The 20,280-nt window shown below is 36.5% G+C and overlaps 1 protein-coding gene across 3 annotated transcripts in view; it reads left to right on the forward strand.

Annotated features, from left to right (window-relative positions):
* Positions 1–11,226: 11,226 nt before the first annotated feature.
* The window catches only part of LOC121411808 (zinc finger protein GLIS2-like), a 29,387-nt gene continuing 20,333 nt past the window's right edge, over positions 11,227–20,280 (forward strand). For all 3 annotated transcript variants that reach the window (XR_005969545.1, XM_041604679.1, XM_041604690.1), the window contains exon 1: positions 11,227–11,608. The gene's annotated coding sequence lies outside the window, so the exon portion shown is untranslated. The remainder of the gene's footprint in view (positions 11,609–20,280) is intronic.

Here is a 20,280-nt window from a genome sequence, read left to right on the forward strand (position 1 = left end):
ATCGGCTGTGACTTGAAGCCCATTTGGACTTTACTCTGACCACGGAGCTTGCCGCAAAGTAAAAATATGATTTTAGTATTTCTCACATCATGCCAAACTTTAAATAAAATGATTTTACTTCTTGCAACTTTCATATTTAATGCGAAATGTGATTTCTTGAAAAATCGTATTGGATTGGATCGCACAGTGTGAGACGGGCTTAACATATGTAACCTATTTGTGTATGATGAATGATGCAATTAATATTTCAATTTATATCAGTTGTAAGTCTTTGGCAAATCATGTTCATGTACTTCAAAGAAAAATATATCTCCTTTTAAAGACAATTTACCTGATAAACATGCAATTAATGTTTTTAATTAGGTCACTTATATTGCAATCATGTACTTTAAAGAGCAATGCAACCCCTTATTTTATAAGGCATGCAGTAGTACCTATTAGGTTAGCCTGGACAGAAAGCCAAATTTAGCAGCTGCTTTTAGCAAGCAGGAATCTTGGTCAAGAGTCTTCTCTTCCATCTGCATAGACAATCAAAAACACAATGGAGGTTTATAAAAGATCCTGTGTAATCCCATATTTGACACGTTTCACTCTCACTGTAATGGTGGTGGCAAGTGAAAGTGCCTTATGCGCGACTTCGGCCAACAGTCGTCGCTGGATCCTGTCATCATTCACCCCACACACCAATCTATCTCGCAGCATCTCTTTAAGATTAGTCCCAAAATTGCAATATTCCGCCAGGTGTCTCAACTGAGCTACATAATCCGAAACTGACTCACCAGATTTTCGTTGCCTTGAGTTAAACTTGAACCTCTGAACAATTTCCGATGGCTTCGCAACCTTGTGGTTCGTCACCGTTGCAATTATAGTCGAATAATCCACTTGTACTGGCTTCTTTGGTGCCAGCAAACTTGAAATCAGCCTGTAAGTCTGTCCTCCACAAACGGAGAGTAAGATAACTCGCTTCTTCTCCACGTTGACTATGTCGTTGTCGGCAAAGAAATGTTCTAGACGTTCGGTGTACTGCACCCAGTTGCCACTTTCCACCTGAAACTCCCCAACTGTCCCAAAAGAGTAGTAATTTTTCCTACTTTATTTTCGCTGCACAAGAAAAACTATTATCACAGTTTATCCTCGTCGCCACTAAATGACACGTTTCACTCTGTATCATTAACTTATTTTGATGAATAGTGAGAGCAAGAAACAAACACATAAGGACACAAAGATGGCTGATTTAACTCTCACTATAATATTGCACTGCGCAGGCGCAGCTTTACAGTGTTGCCACATAAATCATTATCATACATACACTACAACATTTAACACAACACATTTGGTGAAGCCATAGATGGGAATTTGTTTAGGAGCCTTACAAGAAAGGGCCGGCATTGTGGATGCAGTTGGGTAATTTTTTTTAGGAGCTTTGTTTTATTTCTGGTTACCTCACCTCACATGGTCTAATCCTGTTTGCCTACTACCAGTTCCTCTTTTAATCATTTGGGCTAATCGCCATTTAGCCCACTTATCATTTTGTCTAATTTCCAGTTGGGCTATACCAATATCATCCAATAGCTTGGTCTAACATCACTCAGTTAAAATGATGTCATGAAATAGTTATGAATAAACTTTTCATTTGACAAAGCGCAAACTGATGAATAGACCAAGTGAAAATAAGACCATCTGGGCATTAGATTAAATGATTGTTACACTTATTATTAGACCAAGTGATATTTGGACAAAACAAGGAGGGGGGGTTCGTGTTTTTTGGCTTGAATTTTACTTCTTTCTTTGAGTTCTTGTCACAGAAGTAAAGCCTTGCTAGGAATTGGAAATACGCTTTGCCATGTTCATCCTTCAGCTTCTGCATATTTTGCAGAGTTTGTCTTTGCTCCCTTATTTCCTTACGAAGCATTCTCCTCTTTGAAGATTGGGTACTAATTATTCTTGTATTGGAATTTGTTATCCTTCAGGTGTTGCCAGGCATTACTGATGACGCTGCGTCTCATTGTGTAGCGGCTGAAAGCAATCATTATTGGCCGGGGGGGGGGGGGGTGCAGAGCCAGTGGGTTTTGCTCCAGAGCTGTGAGCTCTTTCCATGCCCGTACTCACATCAGTATGGAGGATGAAAGCTTTTGAGAAGTTGGCATATACAGGGGCACTAGTTTATCTTATCATTGACTATATATGAAAAATTTCACAACGTGAGAGGGCAGCAGACTGGTCACCATGCTGCGGTGGGCGAATCAACTTTTATAGTACACAAGTCAATAGGGTATTTGGTACATTCGTTCGATTTTTTTTTATTTTGGACCAATTGAGCAGATTTCTTGTAAGATTCACAATGAGCATTAATCGGAGAAGTTCAGGTCGCAGCTGTGCTGTGTTCAATTGCCACAACAATTGGAGAAAGTTTCAGGATTGCAAGCAAAGTGAATGTGAAATTCACTCGCCTTGGACTTGTGAAGCCTGTTTGTGTGTGAAGCCGTACTCCCTGCATAGGTTTCCAGGCCGTGATGAAGGAATGCGTCGCCAGTGGATAAAAAACATCAACAGAAAGGACTTAGATGGAAATATCAGTCCCTCTCTCTCTCTCCCTCTCTCACACTATCCCTCTCTCCCTCTCACTATCCCCTTCTCTGTAATACACTATCCCCCTCTCTCCCTCTCTCACACACTCTCTCGCTAGCCCCCCCTCTCTCACTACCCCCCCTTTCTCACTATTCCCCTCTCACTCTCCCCCTCCTCTCACACATACTCTCTCCCCCTCTTCCCCTCTCTCATCCTCTCTCTCTCTCTCCCTCTCACTCTGTCTCGTTCACTCTCCCGCTACTCTAACACAATTTACTAGCAACAAGAAGTGAGCTCCCTGATGAAAACCAACAGCGATTCTTGGTCATCATCAACTCACTTTTACTGACAAAACTAAGGGGAAAAAGTAGCCAAAGTGCAAAAATTCATCATACCTTCATCGGTCAGATATGGCCATTGTCTTACATCGTCTACCCAGGTGTCCATGCTTTATTTTATTGTTTTATGATGAAGTTAATGACACAATATCAGAGCTTATCTGTAATCTTTCATTGAATTTGTACACAGAGCCAATCGCGGTCAGCGCACTTGCCCACCGCAGCAATGGCGTCGCCGATAGAGGGCCAAATACATAAACCGGCCGTGAAATTGGTCTATATGAAAAATCAAAAGAAGGATTTTGAAGACTATGTGTTACTTAAGGGGCAACCAGTGAAGATTGTTCAATATAGGGGTGATCTGGCTGCGCTTGCTAGATAGAGTTACAACACACGCAGCTGCATTTTGCAACCTTTGCAACTGTCCAAGATGAGAATCTGGTAAGTTGTAAAGAAGGCTATTACCAAAATCGAATCGTGAAGAAATGAATGAATGTACCAGTTTCTCTGTTTTGCTGAGCAAGTGAGATATTTTCTTATGAAGCCAATATTGCGCAGTCGATAAAGAACTGATCTGCAAATGCTTGTAATCTTGGTGGACATGTGAGAATAAAAAATAACTCCAAGATTGTGACATGATTTTGACAAGGGGATGTCATTGTCTGAGATAGAAATGGAATCAATGTTGAATTTGTTAAGTTGAAACTTTGAGCAAAAAACATAAAAAATAAAATTTACTATTGTTCAAAAGTAACGAGTTTGACTTCAACCAAGTGCCAATGTCCATTATGCATCTTTTAAGATTACACAGGGCTTGTGTGGCACTAGTTTGATTGGGTAAAAATGATACAAAAAAATGAATATCTTCTGTATATAAATGATCATGAACAGAGTGATGTTTAATGGAAAATGGAAAACAAAGTGGACCCTCCAACTTAGCCCTGGGGGACGCCGAGGACCAGTGGCCTAGATGAAGAGGTAACACCATTTATGAGGACTGACTGTGAATGGAATGAGAGATAAGATTTCAGCCATTGTGCTCCTCTATTGTTTTACTATAGATGATATAATCCAAGTAAACAACACAGACTGTGTGATTCAATTCGCCTAGACACTTCTCCATAGCACGTTGGAAGGTGCTCGGTGCATTACACAACCCAAATGGCATTCCCACAACCCAAGAGGGGGAGGAAGTACAAGGGCCGTTTTGTGTTGGTAATTTTCCTCTATTTCTAGTTGCCAATACCCTGACTTCAGGTCCAGGGAGCTGAACCAAATAGCACCCTCCGTCATTTGCAAAGTCTCGTCTATCCTCGGCAAGGCATGCGAGTCTTTAACTGTCCGCTGGTTTACTCTACGACAGTCGATACAAAGCCTCAGGGACCCATCCTCCTTCCTGACTAGGACTACTGGGCTAGCATAAGGTGAGAATGACTCCCTGATCACCCCAGCTTCATGCATTGAACGAATATGCTCTCGTACCTCTGCATACATAGCTGGGGATTGCGACGATACCTTTCCATAAAAGGTTGCTGGTCGGTCAAACGGATCATATGGGTCACAAGGTTACTATGTCCCCAAGTCCATGTCCGACTGACTGAAAGCATATGGATACCTACCTAGCATTTTCCTTACCTTATCCACGTCCTTCCTGGTAGTTGGCGATCAGAGAAATCTAACCCATCCACGACCGATCCATTCTTTGTCTCACCTTCTCGTTGTCAACATGCTGTCCTGTAATGGGTGCTCAATGTATACAACTCTCCTACCATATCACTGCCATGCAGCCATATCGTATTGGTAGTGTGATGACTTTCCTGTCTTGCTTGATGACCGACCACTCATTGCATGTTGCGACCAACATCTAGCCTAAATCGTTTGGACCTCTGCTGATGCTCTATCAATACGATCCATATTGTGTTGGCTTTGCATCTAAGTAGCTTTGAATGTAGATGCTACTTCTTAATTCTGGTAGAGAGACAATCCTGCACCTCTTTCCAGTATCTTTGATCTGATTTTATGAGAGCTTCATTTCTTCACTACCTGATCCCTGATTTATTGAACCATGAAATTCACACAACATTGCTTCCTGTCTGAGTCTCACAATAAACTCATCCATAGTTTCATTGACATCCTGCTTCAGCTGTCAAAAGCAATGCCTCTCACACGGCACATTTACCTGTCTCTTGAAATGTTTATCGATTGTTGCCTTTGCATGTAATTCTTACATGAAGAAAGTGTCTTGCAAAGCCCGCCCAGCGCTGAGCAACAACAGAGATATCTTCTGCCCTACATCAGTTGCTCTTTTCCCTGCAGCTGCAATGTCCAACTTGAAACCATGCATCCATTTAATACTCCGCTGCAGTCGTATAAGGGTCAAATTTCAGTACTGGGGCAATTTCATTATTTTTTTTTTCATGATTTTGATCACAATTGTCTTCTTTTCCTAGCCTTGTTTCCACGTCTCATCACCAAATGAAACTGACATTCTACACAATATTCAAGATGGAGTCCAATTCACATTTGTGGGTTCACATGCCTTCATTAGCTAGATATTACACCAGTCACAAATCCATAATCACTTTAACGACCTCAATGTTTTTCCAGCCTCTCCTCAAAGCCCTTACAATAAAATATATTTGTAGGTCAAGACACTATAGATGCATTTGAAGAAAAGCAATGATATTGTTACATGCTGCCCTCTTTAATTATTCCTCTTCGCTTTTTATGAATTTCTATTCTGCAAGCATGAAAAATAGAATTTGTTTCTGCCATTTCAGGCTAGAGATGGACATGAAGCATCCAAATTCTTCTTTGCAGCTTTTCTGATTAGTCTTGTTTGTCAAGAAGCTTGATCTCTTGATGTTTTTAGGTGTATTTAAAATTATAATCAGTCATTTTAAATTAACAACAAAAACGTATATGATCATTCAAAATACTAAATTAAAAAATAATGAAATTTTCATAATCTTTATGAGTGATGCATTGAAAAGTTATAACTCCCTGCCTTCTATTATAGGTCGATATCAGTGTGTGATACGTGAAGTTAATGATGTAATTATTAATTATCAATTCAAGAATAATAAAGAATTTGTATGATCTCTGTACTAGGACACTGTAGTGTGTTCTATTTACGGTTTATTTGGTTTCAGACCGTATGTGTGTTCGTTTCATTTGATATGGAATATCTCCTTTTTTTGTTGAAAATATCTAAAATTTCAGGAATGAAAGGAGCATCCCAATTCTTCAGTTTCTTCTGTTACTTTGTTCAGAAGCAGTAATAAACTTTGCATACCGGTAATCTGTATGTGCCTTCAAAAAACTATATACCGGTATGTATTGCAGGTGGATATCAGTGTGTGAAATGAAAAAGTAATGATGTAATTATTTCAAATTCATATCATTTAGTTGCTGTATGATCCTTGTTTAATACTAGGTCACTGTATATTTTATTTATGATTTATTCAATCTCAGACCCTATATCTGTTCTTTTCATTTTATAATAATCATCTATTTTTGTTATATTTTGATATTTCAATTTTCAAGATGGCAAGAAGTATCCTAATTCTTGTCTTCATTTTCATTTGTTGCAGCTCTAGACTAGATAATGTATTGTATTCATAAGCCCGTTTTGAGGTGTATTTGTAATGACCAGTCATTTGAAATTAACAAGAAAAATCATGTTATTTGAATGTCGAAAATACTGGAAATATTTAAGAATAATAAACTTTGCATAATCTGTATGTGTGACATATTGAAAAGTTTTAGCTCCCTGCCTTGCAAAAATTATGTATTGCAGATGGATATCAGTGTGTGAAATGTAAAAGTACTCATTTAATAATTAGTTTTTATTTTAAATAATATAGAACAGGGGCGTCAATCCATTTTTCAGATTTGGGGGCAAAATCATTAATGTTCCAAAGGCACTGGATCGTACAAGACACCCACACACATATATATATATATATGAATGACTCAGACACAGACACGTATCTCACCAACAAATGAAAGCAAGCGCGAAGCGCGAGCTGATTTTTTTTTTTAGTATACTGACAGGAAAAGCGTGCCTGTTTAGAACTGTTTGTAGTAACTCATGAGGAGGATACATATCTCACTACACAGATAGTACGAGTGCCGAGAGTGAGCTAAAAAAAAATTATATTCTGACCTGAAAGCTTGATATTCTAAGCATTTTTGGTACCAATGATTAAGATTGGTATCTAAAAGAAGAATAGATGCGAGCGCGAAGCGCGAGCTGAAAATTTGGATTTTTCGATCTGAAAAAAATGACAGTTTAATGGACGTTTTTGATAAAGAACAAGATATATATCCAAGAAAAGATGATTGCTAATGGAAGCAGGAGTTCTTTTGAGGCTTTAAATTGAAAACGGGACATTTGCATTCACCTATTTAATCATGAAAAGTATGGGTTTTTGCTACAGAAATGATGCGAGCGCGAAGCGCGAGCTGAAAATTTTTATATTCCAATCAGAAAAGCGGGCATTTTGAGCACGATTTTAAATAAAGAACGAGTTGTGTATCTCATGAAGTTGAAATAAATACTTGGCACAGATTTTCATAAAAAAAAATCAAATGTGATTTCTATTGTACCTATTTTTTGTTCAAAGCATCAGAAAACTCATTGCTCCGGAATCCAGAGCTCATATAGGAAAATAAAAAAATAAGTAAAATCCAAATGCTTTTATTGACCACTCATTACCCTGTAAAATCAAAATAAAAATAATTTGTACGATTCATCACCCAGGTTTGTATTTTGGGACCTTGGAGAGGAGAGAGGAAGGAAATGCGTTACAGAGGGGGGGGGATTACAGTGAAGGTAGAGAGAGGAAGGGAGAGAGCGAAAAGGGAGAATAGAGAGTAAGGAATTGATATTACAGATTTCAATAAGCCTCGTATGTCATTTCTTTCTTCGAGTCTTTGTATATGTGTGGGACGCCTTCATACTATACATCTCTTTTTGATGTTTATAGATGCTGTGAAATCTTATCTTTGAAAGGCAATTAAAAAAAATAAATTTTGTTCATGCTTGAGCAAACACGGGAAGTGTTTGTCGGGGGTTGAAAAAAGAGGCTTGCGCCAAAGTGGCAGAATATGAGTAATATTGATGATCAGATTTCTAGCTAATCAGCAGACTTCCTCTTTAATTATCTGTGTCATAATTTTCAAATTATGCTGTCAAATTTTATTTACAAATTTATTTATTTGCTTGAATTATTTTGTTGTTGTTTTTTTCATTTAAACTTCATTTACCTTTGAATTTTCCTTCATAAGTTAGAAAAGCAAGAAGATTTGCATTATTAATTGGGAAAACTTTTAATTATTCAAATCCTTTTATTATGTGAAACAAAATATGTTATGGTACCTTTAAAAGACATGAATCCATTTTCAAGGGGTTATTGATTCCTTGACCAAGTTTAATTATATAACTGACAGCATGAACAGGAAGGATTCATGTCTTTCAACGGCAATGGTGTATTGAGTCAATTTTTAAAGAGCTAGATATATGGCAGATCGGGTAAAATGTATTAAAAAGTTGTGAGCGAGCGAAACAAGCACGCAAATATTCCCACTTTTATTACAATATATTAAACTTTGTGATAGATTTTGACATAATATTCAGAAAATGATATCATATTTTACTTTCTATCTTTTCTTTTATTTCCTTTCCACTTTTTTATTGGTCAAGATTTTTTTTTAATGGGGGGGGGGCATCCCCAAGCCCCCGCCCATATGTATGGCACTGTTCAAAAGGCACCTTAACCTTTGCAGCACACAATGAAAGGATTTGAAAAAAAAACTCTCCCATACTCTGGTTGAAAAAAATGTTTTTGCTTGAAGAAAGAATATTCAAAGCTAATATAGCGTTGTGGGCGTTGTGGCGTGCGCCTGTAATCCAAGCTGTGGGGAAGTTACAAATTGATGCAGAGGTTCGAGCCCTGGTCACGTCTTTCGGATGGTGACGTTAAAGGTCGGTCCCAGACGTAAATAATCATATCTGATTGATACACGTCTAACAAAACTCAAATACACACACAAAAATCAAAAGCAATATTAAAAAGAAATAACAGAACAATTCAAGCAAATAAAAAAAAATTGAAAATTAATTTTGACCGCATAATTTCAAAATTATGGCAAAGATAATGAAAAGGTTTAAGAGGGATTCTGCTGATTAGCGAGAAGTCCGATCATTATCATTTATCATTTTATGGCATTTTGGCGCAAGCCTCCTTTTTAACCCCAGACAAAAACATTCGTGTTCGCTCAAGCATGAATGAAACTAAATTTTTAATGGCATTTGAAAGATAAGACTTCAGAGCGCCTATTAACACCAAACTATAGACATCATAATTTCATACAAAAATTTCATACACTTTTCAAATCTGTCCCGTTTTTTAATACGCACTGTATAATCAGTTGGAGAGGAGATACGTCACACTTTTTCTCTAATTGAACCTTTTGTTGAGGGGATTATACACTATAGAGTTCACGTGTCACTCATGTTTTATGGCTTACATTTGAGAGTGACTGTTATGCCTGCCCTAGCTGTGCCATAAAGAAATCCATACGTTTTTTTTTTTGGGGGGGGGGGTGGCAGGGAATACAAACATTTATATTTGGAGAGTTCTAGTTCAAAGCTTGACCAACAGTACGAACTATTTTGCGACTTACCGCTTATTTTCTGATCGCGCGAAAGATGCTAATAAATAGTAATAATTTTTTTTTCAAAAACACTAATACATACAGTGCCGTCAGCAGTTTTTTTTTTCAAGGTGCTACCTTTTGGGGTGGAGAAGGCAAATCAATCTATTTTTCTTTTACAACTAGACCTAAACACAGGCCCTATTTGAAAAAAAAATATTGTAATAATGATAGGGCTATGCTCTCTTCTCTCATTTTATCAAATATTGCAGCCGCTTTTACTTTTCGGCACCCTGGTCATGTTGGACGTTCCCCATGCAGTCCCGGGTATTAACAAAGAAAAAAAAATCAACCCACTCGGGACCCACACAGTCATGTGCCCATTTTTGTTATCTTATTCAATTTTGGGCACGTATTTGTCAGTGCCCAGGTGACCGAGACCCCTCACTCCTACCCCGCAAAACCCATCTCAGGAATCGGATCTAAATTAATGGTCACAGACTTAGATTTATATTATTCAGGGGAATATGAAGATTTGTAACGATTCAAGGCTCAAAATTCACTTAACAATATGGAAATATCTATCTTCCCCCGGGTCTTCCCCAAACATCAAAATATTCCCAATATTGTAGAATCTCAGTCAAACATAAAATCACAATTAAAAAGGGTCCTATAGACTAAAAGCTTGTTATAGTAAGACTGAAACTATTTTTTTGGGGGGAAAGGAGGATAATTAAGGATACATGGTTGTTTCCTCTCTCTTGACCATGCATGGGGGTACGTGGGAAATATTTAAATATTCACCGATCAACCTTTCCCCTACCCTAGACAAATATATAAGACCCGCCTGCGACCTTAAACCTTGATTTAACGTCAAGAATAATAAAAAAGTACACTGGGGGCAAAAAAAAAATCGCATTGTGGGGGTTGACAAAAAATGAACAAAATATATATTTTTCACTCCCCGGGAACAGTTTGGGATACATCCAAGATATAGCCAGAGTCCCTAAGAAACGGCAGTGACAAAAAAAAATCAAGAAATTGAAGCAAAAGATTGCCCGCACAATAACATAAAGGTTAAGGGCAACAGTGTATTCTTCTCCCGTTATTTCATTCACCTTAATTTCTTCCTCCTCGTATCTTCCTTCGTCTTGTTTCTCCCATCCTCTTTTTGCTTTATGCTTTTTTTTTCTTTTTCTTTTAATTGCCTGCAATCATGGAGCTATAGCTCTATGCTGCAATAAATTATTTAACATGTTTAAGGGGAAGGGGGAAAGATGAGGTGACCAAGCATATTTTTATTTTTATACTGGATATTTCATGCAATTCATTTCTGACATATTTTATGGGACCCTAACAATACTTAGTAATGGGTGTGGCATTATATTTTGTTTTTTCCGCATTTATAGTTTTTAACACCTCCCATCGATGTCGATGCTCCGATCTTCCAGTACTAGTACTTGTTCTGTGTTTAGCATGTTGGGGGTCTAATTGAACTGAGCATGCGCATTGCACAAGCAAAGTCGCAATCGCATGTACTTGCAAAGCCCGCGCCGTCGAGCTGGGGTACGGTGTATGCTTCGATCCCCTGGCCCATATACCTAGCCGCTGCATATGCACATATATATGCCCGACTAGACTCGCTGCGCTGGATGCTGCTGGTGTGGTGTGGTGCTCCATGGACTGACACCACAATGCGCGGTTCGAGCTCCTTTTTGACTGGGAATAAGATTGACTTTCTTGACTACAACTTGGAGACATCAATGTACCTTCTCTGGACTGTAGTTTCGTCTGCAGCACTGACTAATTCTGCCGTCAAACGACCGATCCGAGTGAGTGAATTTGAAATGTGGATGGCGGCAGCTACTGCTAGACGAAAACTCGACTTACGGTACCTTTGAATTGGTTCGCCAGCGTCAGGGCCGGGGATCAAGCTTCTCTTTGCCTTCAGCTTCAGCCCTCAGCAGCCTCGAGTTCAGCTGGAGAAGGAATTTGAACTGAAGTCAGAAGTCAGAACATCGTCAAGCCAGACCCATATGCAGGTATGTATCTGTTAGTAGTCTTTTAAAGTTTTATACTGGTTGTATACAGAAAAAAGGAAACCCAACCTGCACTTCCTTGAGAAAATATAATTTAAATTTCAGGTTCAGTGACAATATTTATATGTCAATTATTTAAAGGTCAAGTCCACCTCAGAAAAATGTTGATTTGAATCAATAAAGAAAAATCAGACAAGCACAATTTTCAAAATTTCATCAAAATCGGATGTAAAATAAGAAAGTTATGACATTTCAAAGTTTCGCTATTTTCAACAAAATGGTTATATGAACGAGCCAGTTACATCCAAATGAGAGAGTCGATGATGTCACTCACTCACTATTTCTTTTGTTTTTTATTGTTTGAATTATACAATATTTCAATTTTTACAAATTTGACGATTAGGACCTCCTTGCCTGAAGCACAAAATGTAAAAATAATTGAATTCCACGTGTTCAGGGAGGAATGAAACTTCATTTCACATGACAATGACGAGAAAATAAAAATATTTCCTATTTCATATCATAAAATACATAAGAAATAGTGAGTGAGTGATGTCATCAACTCTCTCATTTGGATGTAACTGGCTCGTTCATATAACTATTTTGTTGAAAATAAGCGAAACTTTAAAATGCCATAACTTTCTTATTTTACATCCGATTTTGATAAAATTTTCAGTGTTATGCTTGTTGAATTTTTCTCTTTTATATAATCAAATCAAGTTTTTGTTGGGGTGGACTTGTCCTTTAAAGTTTAGGTCGCTTGGGACTTGAGGCTGAGCTGAATATGCCCCAGAAACTGACACAGAAAAGACCTATACCGGTAAATACATATATTTTTTTCCAAATTGGATCATTTAAATTATACTGTTTTCATCATGATCATCATCTGGAAAGGCAATTTAATTGGTCTAACATTATAAATTAAGTAAGATTAAAACAGTATCATGCGTAGATACTAAGATAGGCCTAACACAAGGCTCCACATTAACTTTTTTTGGTGGTGGCCCATTCGGGCCACCAAAACCTTCAAATAATTTTTTTTGGTGGCCCATTAGTAAAGTTTGGTGGCCCGAAAAATATAAAGAAAAACATTAATTTAAAATGAATAAAACAAAGTGAAATATTCTGCAGTCACTAACACGTACCACTATTCTTTGTACATCTTGTATGTAAATCGTGCTTGCTGTTATTTTACTTTGCTTATTTTGTGGTAATATATAAATTGTTCTATCATTGTAATGAAATGATTGAAAGAGAATAAAAGAATTGTATTGTTCCCAGGTTGTGCATTTTTAATCTCCGTGTCGACACACACTCATAATGGTAAAGTAAATAAATAGTGCATATAGCAAACTCAGATAGATTTACAAAACAATTATTTTTCCTTTCTTCCTTTTTGATCATAAAACCTAGATTATGCAGGCCCCAAATCCAGTTTATTTTCTCTTTTCCAGCATATTATAGCAGGAGAAAATCACAGAAAAATATGCTGCAGAATTTATAGAACAATGTGTAAAAGGGGGAAATAACAAAAATCATTTTCAGAATAGTATACTGAAAAAAGAAATTAAAAAATTGAAAAAATGAATGAGTGAAATAAAACAAAAGAAAAAATGAAAGAAAAAACAAAGAACAGGAAAAAAATATTTCGGAAAAAACAAAAGAAAATGTAACTTTGTAAGAAAAATGAATAAGACAAAATTATCAAAAAATGGGGAAAATTATTATTATTATTCAGTAGAAACATGTTCTTTAATCAGGCATATTCAATGGGAAGGGGTATAACTGGTTTAATCACTGTAAAAAAAATGAAAGAAAAAAAATGAGAAAACGGCAAAAATTATCTGGAAAAAACGGTGAGAAAATTCCTTCCCTATATTTGACAAAATGATGGAAAAATTCACATTTCATATCAATGAAATGCCTTCCCAAAGTATTTACTTCCTTAAGAGTGGTTTAAGAAGTCATTTGTAAACAAGAAAGAAAGAAGCTGCCTATTCATTTTTGGCTAGAAGACACAGCTTCGAAATAAACCAAATATCAACATACATACAAATGCACATACGGGACTGTGATGTACTCACCTATGTGTTTTATGTGTATTAATGCATTTGGAAATCGGTCTTTTTGAGTCAAAAGAGAGGTCATAATTCCTCCTTTTAATGCTTGCAGATAATCAGGTTTCAGTAATACGGACTGTAGAAGGGCATTTCATTGGTGTAAAATGTGACTTTGACGTAGATTTTCAGAGTTCTGGGGAAGATTTCTTAGCAGTAACATTTCTTATCACAGCTCCCTGAGTCTGAATAGTCTGCTCGCGAATAGCTAGCTGCAGTGGTTTCATGCACGCAAAGCTCAGCCAGACAGCCGGCGCGGCCTGCTGAATATTAGTTACTGTATGCTAGCGGTAGTAGGCCTACGTACTGTCATGACTATGCAATCTTTGTGTGTGTGTATTTGTGTGTAGATTAACAAAAAGGCGCATGACGAATTGGCTTGCAATTTGAACTGTAGAAAGTTGATAAATACATGCAAAATCTGGAGAAAAATTGCGCTACTTTGAAAATTACTGGTTGCCCGATTCGGGCCACCAAAACTTAACATTTTTTCAATAATGGTTGACCGAGATGAATTTTTGGTGGTCCCGGGCCACCGCTAATGTCGAGCCTTGCCTAACAAGTTCCAATGACTGTCAACTGTCAAGAATGACGTCGCAAGCCAGGAATAGTAACCGACCCGTAAAATAGTTCAGAAACAGCTTGATGGGCGTTTGACTTTGAGTAGGGCTTATAGCAATCGCGTAGAGATCACGCAATTATAAAATACTTGTTCAGATTTTATTAATGAGATATTGATATTTTCTCACTTGAAGACAGATATAAACCAAGTACATTGTATGGTCTCCAATCAAAGGTTTGGTGAAACTACGTATGGCCTGAGCAAAAATCTATATGTCCTCTCTGCTAAAATTGAAAAAAAATATACCGAGAAGGTTTATCAAGAATTATATAACCTATATATCTAACAGATTTAGGAAGGAAAAGTCGGATACATACCAAAATATGGCTTTATTGAGTCAAAATCTTGAATGTGTGTAATTCCCACTTGCATTGGATTATTTAGTCAGAAAAATAAATATCCAATACTCTAAGAGAGTAGACTACGGTAGTAGTTTTATCAGTTGAACCATTATGAAACCCTGGGCTTTCAACAATTCCAGCTACAGTGTAGCTCAGTGAGTAAGGCGAGAGACTGGAGATAACTTGTTCTGCAGCGAGAGGTTCAAATCCAAGATCTAACCAGAATTAAGAAGGGAAAAAAGAAAAAGAATGAAAGAAGGGGGTTTTGGAGAAGTATTTTTTTCTAATTTATTGGAGGGGACATCAGGAAGTTATTCCAAACTATGGTTCTTCAGTAAAACGAATGGGACCATTTTCCTTCGGGGCTGCATCCCTCAGGAAAATAGTCTCATTCCAGCATCACTTTGCAAACCATAGACTATTTTTTTTCAAACCATCTCCTCTGATGGCCAGTAGATCATGTTGAAATAGGTCCACCCATCATTTTCTGTGAAAAGAGAAAATATTGACATCTGATCTAGTCTGTCCAAAGAGCTCCAATTCTAAATTGTAGATTGAAAATGGCTTAATGGCAGGAATACATGTAGTTAATGTATTAAGTCAAAGCGCACACAATGTTTTTGTTCTTAATAATTATCAGACCAGTGATTTCCTACATCTGAACGTTATACACTTACATGGATGTACTTTGCACTTACCTGGATGTTTACTCGTTCATTTGCATACTGAGCAGGATGTTCATTATGCTGTTGTTGTTGTTGTTATCTTGGGTTTTAAGGCACGTATAATTCAGATATGAATATTTACGCTTGGGTACATGTAGCCTCTGGCTGAGACGAGACCCTTGTGGCTGGTCTTTACTTGTTGACTATGCAAAGCGAGCCAAATAATTTTGAGTTAAATAATTCTGTCTTTTTAATATTGTTTTTACCAATATGAGTGCAGGCTACCACAGTGAAGTATTCATGAGACTGAGATTTTTGCGTATCGATGGAGGAAAATGCCACCCCATGGTTTGTGTGACAAAAAAATCTCAAGCCGCATTGAATACACAGTATATGCATCTAAATTATGATGAATATATTTTTTTTTAAATTAACATACAGCACATATATTTGATTCAAGACAAAATGCCTTGCTGTAGGGCATAAAGTGCTGTGCCGGGATTTCTATTCCAGGCTCTTTTCATTCATTCGTTAGTTTGTTCATTCGTTTGGTTGATCGGTCAGTCAATTGTTCAATTCACTATTATCTACTTGTATGTTTTTGTTGAGGTTACTCTTGTTGGAACTCTGCAAAACTTTCTGCTGCAGGGCAAGTCCAAGAAAAGGTCACCCTAGAAGGCAAAATTTCATCTTTAATTTAAGAAGTTATCTTTGGTTGGGTAAGAAAGCCCAAATGTTGAATTTTAAAATTTCATTAAGAAAAATTTGATAATATGCATATTTATGCTAATTTGGGGCACCTAATTTGCATAATTGGTAAAATGGGTGTTACGTATGGGACAATTATAAAAACTTATAGAAAATAAAAACAAAACTTGTGAGATTTAGTCATAGGTGGGACATGGACCCCCTAACATCTTATTACTTTTTGGGGAAAAGAAGTGATGTCATCTAATTAATTATGCAAATTAGGTCTTGTCCAAGGACGGAATGTCCCATACGTAACATTTTGAGGATGTTTTTTTAAGTTATTTCTCATAATACAATACTTGTATTGTTGCATCTCTGGGAAGTTCTAATTTATAAAGTATGAAAATGTTATACCCAAAAAAGTTTCAAAAATATAGTTTACTTTTTAATTAAAAGTTAATTAAAAAATTGTTACGTATGGGACAACATGTTACGTACAATTTACATTTGACATTGACATTTACACACAATGTCAATGGGGAGATTTGTGTACAAAGTGAATGGAGAAAAACAAATTTCAAGAGTGCTCTAAAAAGTGATTATTTACCTTTTCTTTAGTTTTTAAAGACTGATTTGTTATGAATACTGATTAATGAAAACAATTGAAGCGAAAAAATTGTGAAAATGGAAAAATATGAATAAAATAAAAAACAATAGAAATACATAAGAAATCCATGAAACCATGAAAAACAAGGAAAAAAAATGTGGAAATGGCTAATTTCCTTTTCAGTCATATCAAATATGTCTCAATAGAACATTTTAAAAGACAGAAACTCTTTTGTTATTTCCATATTTTAAATTATTTCAATTATTTTAATTATGGGGGAAATTGTGTACATTCTCTATGGAGACAAATGTCCCATACGTAACTGTCCCATACGTAACATGTCATTAATTTGTTTAATTACAGTCTGTAATTAGAGGGATTTGGCTTATGACATGAAACTTGCCTTAGATATACTAGAGTATTGTGACTTCTATCACACTGAGTTACAAGTTGTCAAATGAAATACTTTCAGAGAATTCTCAACTTGTAAAAATTGTTTAAAAATTGTCTTTTTTCTGCGTCCCATACGTAACGGTCCATCTTTTCTCTCTAAAAGGTCAAGGTCGAGGTCATATGCCACCATTTTTTCCATGATTATTCTTCTCCTAGATGTCTACCATCATGAGGGTATTCAATCTAATCAAAGTCAATCAACATTATTTTTCAGGTCATTGAAGCCTCTGAAATGTCCCATACGTAACGCGCGCGAATTCTTGGACTTGCCCTGCATCAAAGCCTAGGTGGTATAGCAATTACATACAGTATGAAGCATTTTCATAGATCTAGGTTTAATTTGTCTTAAATTAATAGTGGCTGACCGTTAAGACCGTTATAGATGACAGAAATTAATCTCCGGCCTTTTTTGGTTAAAGAGGAGATAATGTCAGAGCTGGGATTTGAACTCACAACCTTTTCAATCATGAGTCCAAATGTTCTAACCACTTGATACACCACATAACCACAAGATAAGAGTTCAGTGAATTAATTCAACAAAACAATAGTACTGTACGGTACCACCTGATCTGTATAGAACAACTCTTGATACCATTTACAGTGTATTTTCTACTTTTTGTATTTGATGATGGAGAGGATCTCCAGTTCTTTACCAAATAGTGATGATGTATTTGTTACATGTACAATGTATATTCCATTATAGGAACCAAAGCAAGTTTTACATCAAGAGGAAAATGGATATAATTTCTGAGTGAAGATATTGTTTCCCTGATTTGCATTCCACCACAGGTATTCATTTTTTAATAGGCAAATGAGTATGCGTGTATTGATGTCAATTTTTTACACTCAATCTCTTGAAATATTCAGTGTCATTCGAGTTTTATTTTGTGTACCCTGTATTCAAATCAACTTTTTTATTTTTGCAGTGGACTTTACCTTTAACATTTTGATGCAAAACTTTCCATGACCACTTTTAGTTTTATCCTTTCTTTTTTATAGTACGCCTTTGAAATGGTTTGTAGTTGTAAGATCGGAAAACTGTTGTACCAAGCCTCCCAAACAAAAGGTCAAAGGGAATATTGTTCTCAGCCAAGACCCCCAACAGTGCTGCTTCTTGCTCCAGAAGAGAATATCAAATCCTTTGACCCCAAGATGCTGCTTGTTTCCATTAGCCCATTCTTACCAAATTGTATAGAACATTGTATTGAAATTTCTGAAAATTTCCATGAGGAAGAGTGAAGTGGTGGACTGTGAAATCAAGTATTGTTTGATATTAGCACTTTGATAGAGTACATTTCAAAAGGGTGGGTGCTGTCGCGTTAGGGTGCGTCAACGCGAACGCGAAGATTCGTCCAAAGCCCCCCCGGTTTGGCCGAAAGGGTGTGTTTAATAATAATGAATAAATAAATACAAATATTTATAAGAAAGCTGAACAAACAAAAAAGACGAGTGATATGTGAAATTTGCATTGGAACATAAATCATCATATGGCACAAACATTCTTTTTAAGGTAAAAAAAAACAATGACGGCATGCTGCATGAGGATTTTTCGGTGGAAATGTTTTATGGTGTAAAATTGATACATGTAAAAATTATGACTGATTTCAAGGTTCTTTCAAATAAAAAAAAAGTAACTTACCTTCAATTTTATACTTTGCAGGTGTGTATTTATTACAAAGGAAAACATTCGTATACCTGGAGATATTAGGTGTCCCCCAAATTATAAAACTTACAGCAGATGTGTCCTGGAAGGGCAAGGCCAAAATTGATGTCGGGTCAGCATTCACAACGTTTAACTCTTCAGACCCTACCTTACTATATTTTACACTTGAGACCCTGCCTCAGTATATTTTGTGAGATGTATCTGTTGTGTATGTGTGCGTGTTGTGTGTATAATAATAATAATAATATGTGCGTGTTGTTTGTATAATAATAATGATAATAATACTTATAATAATAAAAATAATAACAATAGTAATAATAATACTTATAATAATGATAATAATAATAATTTTCACCCCAAAGAGTGAATTTATGGAAATGAATTTGGAGTGAAAAATTGGCGCCAAGTGGCTTCTTGCAAGGGTGGGTATCTGATGTTATTATCATTATTATTATTATCATTATTATTATTATCTTAATTATTATTATTATTAACATTATTATTCTTAGTTGAACTTTTCTTTCTTTTCCTCAAATTGTCAATGCTTTAAATGATTGAAAATCCACTATTTTACGTGCAAATTGGCAATGTTTGACGAAATACCTTATATTCAGCTTTTTTATAAATATTTGTATTTATTCATTATTATTAAACACACCCTTTCGTCCAAACCGGGGGGGGGGCTTTGGACGAAAGGGCGCGTTCCAGTGAACGCGACGCGACGTGGCGCTACCAACGCACCCTTTCGGCCAAACCGGGGGGGCTTTGGACGAATCTTCGCGTTCGCGTTGACGCACCCTAACGCGACAGCACCCACCCTTTCGACATAAGCCCTTTGATAGAGTACATGTACACTTCAATGTGTATCGCAAACTACATATAGGCCTATATAGGGCCTATATGTAGTCTGGTAGAAATATTTCTTTTTTTTGGAATACTATACATAGGCCTATATATGTTAGGCAGACTTTGTAGACACTACACTTACACTTTATCCTTTAGGATAGCCTTTTAGCAGTTGCAACTATAAGCATCGGCAGTTTCCCTCTTATGAAGTTTTTTAAAAAATATTTGAAATGTGCTTCCTCTCAATCCAAAGACATCCTTGTCTACCTTCATTTATGCAATAAAAAAGCTGCATTCATGGGCTTATATCAAGCCAAGGTCATTGAAGGCCATAGTCATGGATGCCCTGTTGAATAGCATTGTTGCCCCTTTTGTGACCTTGTAGATTTTTGTGCTTTTTCAATTTTTCCCTCTTTTTTTGCTCTCTTAATGTGCCCTTAAAAGGAAAAATTACATGTACCTTGCACAGTTGCACCCTGAATTAAAAATATTGAAATTTAAGGCCTGCTGGTGTAAGATACAAAAAATGAAATTATTGATCTAATGATCCAAGTTTAAAGACGCAATTCGCCAAACTTTATTCTTTTCGTATACATGTACTGGTAGATTTGGTATTCTCTACAGTATCAGGGCCCTCTGGGAGAACAGTGTGCATCTCTGATGAGGATACC

This window comes from Lytechinus variegatus, chromosome 1 (assembly GCF_018143015.1).
Source record: "Lytechinus variegatus isolate NC3 chromosome 1, Lvar_3.0, whole genome shotgun sequence".
NCBI lineage: Eukaryota > Metazoa > Echinodermata > Echinoidea > Temnopleuroida > Toxopneustidae > Lytechinus > Lytechinus variegatus.